At 35.5% G+C, this 7,071-nt stretch overlaps 1 non-coding gene across 1 annotated transcript; it reads right to left on the reverse strand.

Moving 5' to 3' along the window:
* Positions 1-3,386: 3,386 nt before the first annotated feature.
* LOC111757511 (U6 spliceosomal RNA) lies at positions 3,387-3,493 on the reverse strand. Its single transcript, XR_002791840.1, has one exon. It is a non-coding gene; the product is annotated as a U6 spliceosomal RNA (small nuclear RNA).
* Between the last annotated feature and the right edge of the window lie 3,578 nt (positions 3,494-7,071).

Genomic DNA, 7,071 nt, shown 5'->3' on the forward strand with positions numbered 1-7,071 from the left:
AGTTACTAGAGGTTCATTTTTGTGGAATTATGGTTAAATGACTAGAGTCTAATAAAAACATAGAAATAAGTTAATATTTGTTTTTTGATAAGAACTGTTTGTAGATCACATCACCTTTGAGTTTCAACAAAATTATTTCACCTTGCTACCAACTGAAGAATTTCTCTTTGAAAATATGAAATTTGGAATAGAAATATGAGACTATGTTATTACTGCAATCAGGAATGACAGTCTTTGTAAGTTTGTGTCCAGAAAATAACACTCAAATGACTTTTATTGCACCAAACAATGCCTTGTTTCTAATAAGTGTTTAACATATATTACAGGAGAAATTAGGGACAAAATGAATATTTCTTAGAATAATACGAACTTTATAAACTGCAGGACATAAATTAAAGTTCTGATTCCATAACGTAATACCCAAGTGACCTTGAGTAAGTCACTTAAACTCATCCTCAGATTTCTCATTTGGAGAATGAAGAAAATAACATGAAAATTTACTACAAAGTAATATCTATGTAACAAAAGAGGCAGGGTAGGTTCATAAGTAATTATGACAATTAGGTTTTTTTTTTTAACTTAAAACTAATTTAAAAGTGTAAGAACTACAAAAATGTGGTCGACACTTTATTTTAAAGACCACAAGCAATCCACCTTTTTGGTATCCTTAACATAAACATCAAGGAACAAATTTACCAGTTGTGAATAAGACATAAAATTAGGAAAATACCCACAAATAAACATTGCAATGAAGGCTTCACTGTTATCCCTAAGCTTCTGTGAACAAAGTTGTTTCCCACAGTAACTCAGTTTTGAAGTATAAGCAGTGATGCTTTGATCTTGGTAGGAGGCATACTCCGTGAGTTCTTGGACAATAGGCAGGTAAATAAACCACAGGTGCCCAGGTATCTAAATATTCTACATTTAGTCCCCCTTCTCATGAAGCTTCACTGGATGAGGAACCAGAGGCAAGGTTTTAATTTCTTAAAAACTCTCTGATCCAACCAAATTATCTGGAGTCAAAAGAGGCTCCACTTTGTCTGTAATAGTCTAAAGCGGAAGTGAGGCAGAGTACAAAACCAGTCCCTTCTGTTCTGGGGCTTTAGATCCATCTTCATTTTTTCCTCATTGTTGGATAAACATTACTCAGGAATGTCCTTCAAGATTTCTTCCTGTCATTTCCCTCAGTTTCGAGGACCAGAGCTCTCCTCACATTGGCACCGCTTGCTCTGACTCCTACCCAGGGCTCCTTGGCGTTTCTCTTTCCTCAGCCTCCATGCAGAGTCAGAAACAAAAGTGGGATCTTCTTGATAAGGAAGTAGAGGAGTAGCTGCGGACAGGCTTTGCCATGGCAGAGGTTTCTTTCAAAGGCTTGGGGAGGCAGCAGGATCTGAGTCATGGAATACAAGAGGAAGCAAAATTGCAAGACCGTTCCTGGTTTTAAGATGGATGAGTACACGCAGGAGCACAGAGGGGTGGCTGCATGCGGAGCAGGGCCACACTTGTTTCTGTCCCCTCCCTGATATACACAGATTCAAAAAGCCCAGTCTCAGATGACTTTAATTTCTGAGATTAGTTATGCACATGTTTTTTGTGGTTAGGTCAAATTGTTCATAGCATACTTCCTTTGTCCATTAGTGTCAGTTAAATACTGAATCAATTTGCTCACCATGTGCCCCTGCATTGTCACAATTACTCCTCTCCCTCCCCCTCCAAGGTAGGAGCTGCTATCAACATCTCTTACAGAAGGGACATTTATGAAGGCTAAATAACCTACACAGTCTCAGTGGTGGTAAGCAGTGCAGACCATATTCTAGTCCAGACAGCCTGACCTGTGACTTCAGTTTAAACAATCCCCTGGCAGTCCTGTTTAGCTGTGTCCCCACCAGGCTGCAGTAAAAGGACAGGGGTACAGGGAGGTGCAGGGATGAAGGAAAACACACATCATGCTGACGCAGATCTGAGCTGAGCTTGGATGCTTACTTGTAGCAAAATTTTATTTTCACAAAAGTTGGGACACAGAAACTTAATCAGACCTTTCTGGAAGATCTGCCATCCTACCTTACTGCATTCTGAATAAGGCCATTGACCATGTTACATCTTGTTTAAAATCTTCTTTTAAAATATAAAATAAGCCAATAAAATCCTCCATCATTAAATTCTTCTTTAAGATACTTTGGCATGTTCCTGGAAATTGGGTGAGATTTGGGGGTTTTATTTCAGAAAACAAGGATATGAAAAAAAAGTTATATATTAAAATTTATACACTAACCCATGGTAGTTTTATTAATAAAAGTCTGAATCTGTGAAAAGAATATCAGTAAAATGCATTTTTTGTCCTCTCAAGCTTTTTCTTTGTTTGAAATCTATGATTTTTTTCATAAACCATTCTTTAAATTTTTTTTTAAATTTATATTTTAAAAGGTAAAATTGAATACAACAGAACAGAGCAAAACAGAACATAAGAAAGCAATGTAAGAGACATAAATTTCAAAGCGAGACAGTCAGAGATCTTTACTATCTATCATATTGTCTGTTTTCTTCCAAATAGTTGACCATTCAAAGATGTTCATTCAGAGAATTTACATGAAACAACATAGTATAGAACTGATCTGAACAAGATGAGGAAGGCATTTTAGGTCTTCAAGATCAGACAACAGGGAGGTCAACAATGGCTGTCACTGTCTCTCATTCTCTTCAAAATAGCTGTCCATACTTTCATGTATGTTAAGATTCAACAAAACAAACAGGCTAAAATTACTCTGAACAAAGAATAATGCTATTTCTGGATTTCACATCATGACACTATGGGATCAGCACTGGGTACTGTAGCATCTCTTTTTCTTCAAAGAAATTGTTCATTTCATCATGCATTATATGATCAGTTCTCATAAACTGTTTATAGGTTCTACACATGCATGACTCTACATGTATTTCTATCTTTTCTATATTAGAGGGAGAAACAAAACCAAAGCAAGACAAATCAAAACATATTCCTATAAACACATGAAATGAAAAAGGCATATAAAACCACAGTGATCTACAATGGTTACTGTGTTGTCTCTTTTATCTTCAATAAAATTGTCTATATCATCAGGCATTGTACAATTGAATATAGAAGTACAAAACAATATTAATAAAAACAAAACATTGTAGATAGTTTAAAACTTCAAAAACAGGTAATAATCAAACCAGAATGGGTATCCTAGTGAATCTTGTCATCTTCAGTGTAGTTGCCTATACTCTCAGATTTGATACTACCAATTATAATAGACTTGAATAAAATCTGTTGATACCAAACAGCAATCTAACAAACCAGATTCAACTAAGATCATTCATGGTAAAACTTATGTTATATAGGGCTTCAGATTAAGTTAATAGGAAAAAATAATACGGAATGCTTCAGGAATTTGTGTGTCATCCTTGAGCAGGGACCATGTTAATTTTCTCTGTATCATTCCAGTTTTAGTATATGTGCTGCCGAAGTGAGAACCATAAAACCATTCTTGAGTCATTGCATCTTTTCCTTCTTTAATAAGATGGAAATTAAAAATGCAACATAATAATGGAACAAAAATGGACATTGTACTTACAAGTGCATAAACTTTTATGCTTACTTGGGATACACTTCTGAAATACTATGGCTCATTTTAATAGTCTCATGAAATGTATTCTTCAGTTATTCTTTAACTTTTGTATTTCACAGGTACATATTTTTCTCTCTGTTGTCAAAACTTTGCTTTTTTTCCTTTTAGGTACAACTTCGCATTGACAAGGGCTTGTAAAAGTATAACCAAGCAGATAAGTGTTCTTGAATTTTTCAAGAGGACAAACTTCTTTTTATAAATTTGATGTCTTGAGCTTATCTCACATCTTTACTATTGTTAAGTGCTTGTCAACTTAACATCGGGAAGCCCAGTGACATGCTGCCTCATGTACAAGCATTGGAAAACACTGGGCTGCAGTGTAATACAATTCTGAGAAGTTAAGGATGCAATTGAGTATTTCATTTACCTTAAAACAAAGAAATTGAGTACTAGTCTGTGAAATTTCTTCTTTATGTCAGCTGATTAACTGAACTTATGGTTTCACTCAGATTCAATTTCTAGAGTATTGGTTTGTGTAAATCTACCGTCTATGCAATATTAATGGAATCTGGGAGGTTTTGCAATTGTTTCAAATATGCACATATGTTATTTTCCCCCAGATAATATTACAGATACTAAATTTTAGAAACTGGCATGGAAATATTACATTTTTGGCACTGTTTTAAACTTTTATGGTACAATTTATGTACATTTTTAACATTTTCTGAAATAAACCATGGACAAATTTTTTATGTTCCTGATGACTGACATAGTGGCATTTGAGAAATGATCTTTTATATATTTCTAATAAATTTAAAGCAGAACATATTTTTAATCCAATGCATAAAGCAAAGTAAGATTACCAGATATTGCTAATCAAATGCACAATGCAAGGATGTTTAAAAAAAAAAAAAACTTTTAAAACCCAAGAACTAAATTCATTTCTATCCGAATGTGCCTTAGCTCTACAGCAGGTTTAATACTGTCATTTCTGATTAGTGGTAGCCAGACTTTGATCTATTTTTTCAGTCACTTTTCCCAGGACTTCTATTTATAAATTCCACTCTCTTTCAAGATGGTCATTGCATTTCCTTCTCTTTCTGCATCTTGTGATGTTTTGTAGGGACACTATGAAAATTTTTTTCTCAAGACAGGGTTCTCCTACTGGTCAGAGTGTGCCGCAGGTGATGGAGTGATCAAATCGGAATCTGGAAACTTCAGTTCTTCTGGCTGCGTTTTCTAAGGCTCTGTATCTTCATCTTAAATGAGAAAGTGACTATGAAAATATAATAATTTTTGAATGTATAGTTGTTGTTCATTTTTCATGGGGAATTTGTTCTAAGACTCCCTCTGAATGCCTAAATCCAAAGATGCAGATTTTGGCTCCACATGGGTGCTGAATACTAATCTCTTATGCAAAGTATGCAGTATTATATATTACCTGTAAAGTTCTCTTATGTTTTATTTATTTAACTATTGATTTGATTATTTTTTTTAAGGCAGAGTCTCAGTGTGTACTTCAGGCTGGCCTTGAACTTACTGTGTAGCCCAGGCTGGCCTTGAACTCACAGCCATCCTCCAGCCTCAGGCTCCCAAGTGCTGGGATTATGGCCTGTGCCACCATGCCCACCAGTCCTTTCATATGTTTCAAGTCATCATTAGATTGTTTATAACACATAGTGGAATATAAATGCTATGTAAATAGTCATTATATTGTATGGTGTAGGGGGAAAAGATAAGGGAAAAAGTCTACACTTGTTCAGCACAGGGATAGTTGCTGTAGGCCTAACTATGTAACCATGTAGTAAATACAGGAGATGTGTGGAAAACAGTGCTTGAGGAACAGGCACTGGAGTGAGACTGAGAACCTGCAAAGGGACAGGAGGCTGCAGCTGGGTGTGTCTACGCTGCACTTTATGTGTATGGATTCCTGTATAAGATATATTGGCACAGTGTGTGCAAATTCAAGTTCTGTTCATTGGATTTTCCTGGAAATCTTTATTGATTTTGTGAAAATATTTTTGACCTATGGAAGAATAGGTTAGGTAACACTCTCTACAGTAAAGTTTCAATCTATTGAGGTAGAGGTAGTGATGATTGTTTAACAATGGGCGGTTGAGGGAAGCACATTCTGATTTTGTTGGTGGGAGCACATAGACTTGGAGCAAAGACACACAGTTCAGCCTCAGAGGCACATGTGATAGGACAGGATGAGTAAAAATAACAATATTCGAGTGCTACCTTTCATTTTAAGTTTAATTTAATACTTTTGGTTAAGATTGGCTGTTATGTAATGGCCCACAAAATTTCTGATAATTTAATAATACACTTTCAGGAATAAGTTCGAGACAGTTACAGCATACTGGCAACCTTATATTTTTTTCTAAATCAACTAGCCAAGTGCAGTGTTTGATTGAGTAGTATATTCCAGGGTTTGCACATTATAAAAATTTAATTACTGATTTTAAATGAGCTGTGGGTTTGTCTTTAAAGAGTGATTGCTTGAGATATCTAAAATATGCATTTATTCAGAAACTATTTATCGGGAGCACGCAACTTTCTTTGTTAAGCTAAGATAGAAAGAAAAATATCATATAGGCTAATAATAGTTACAACCAAAACTTCTGAAGCCACTGCTTAAGGAATTAGGATGACTTCTTTGTGAGAAATATGTTAATTTCTTTTAGATCCTTTTCCTACATTGGTAGCCAATCAAGAAAATGAATGGCCAAGAAGTGCCAACATACGGGTACCCTCAATGCTTGATTCTATTTAACTTCACCAAACGTGAAGCAATAGTACAAGTTTATTTTCCTTCCATTTTTTGATTCTCCTACTCTGCCCCCCAGTACAAGGAACCGTAAGATAAGCAGCCTGAGGGGCAGAATTCAGGGGCATTCCTGGAGTGGGAAAGGCCACCCTATCTGGCACTACCAGGAGGTCTACACATCCAGCTATCAATTCATGCAACCTCCCCCGAAAGGTGTTTTTTGCCTCTACCCCATTTTATGAATGAAGAAGCCCAGATTCCAAGATCTCAGCCATCTTGCCCAGGGTCATTTATTTGGTAAAGATTAGACTTTGCAAAGCTCTTACTTTTCCTCCATGATACTTTTCTCTTTTCTCTTGCACTTAATACCAGAATGCCTTACTGCGATTGCTGAAGCATAGCAGTGGTCTAGAAATCTTTTTAAAGCTAGGAGTAATAGAGAGATAATATAGTATATTTAAATCTACTTTTCAAGTAAAATTTCCTTGAAAGTTTTTATTTCAGTGCCTCCCCTTTTAAAAATAATAGGAGGTTGAATAGTGACATCTTGAAATTTGCGGGCAAGTAACCACAAGATTTGAAATTCTCTTAAAAAGGGGTGAGTTGCAACCTGAAGTTGAGCATGTTTACTAGGCATCAAATAAGGAAGTCAACCCTAACAAGATTTTCTTCTTATTATTTTAGTTTTACCTTCAATTTTATGCAAATACTTAT

Source organism: Cavia porcellus, unplaced genomic scaffold (assembly GCF_034190915.1).
Source record: "Cavia porcellus strain 051 isolate PalLab524CR breed Dunkin Hartley unplaced genomic scaffold, mCavPor4.1 scaffold_1, whole genome shotgun sequence".
NCBI lineage: Eukaryota > Metazoa > Chordata > Mammalia > Rodentia > Caviidae > Cavia > Cavia porcellus.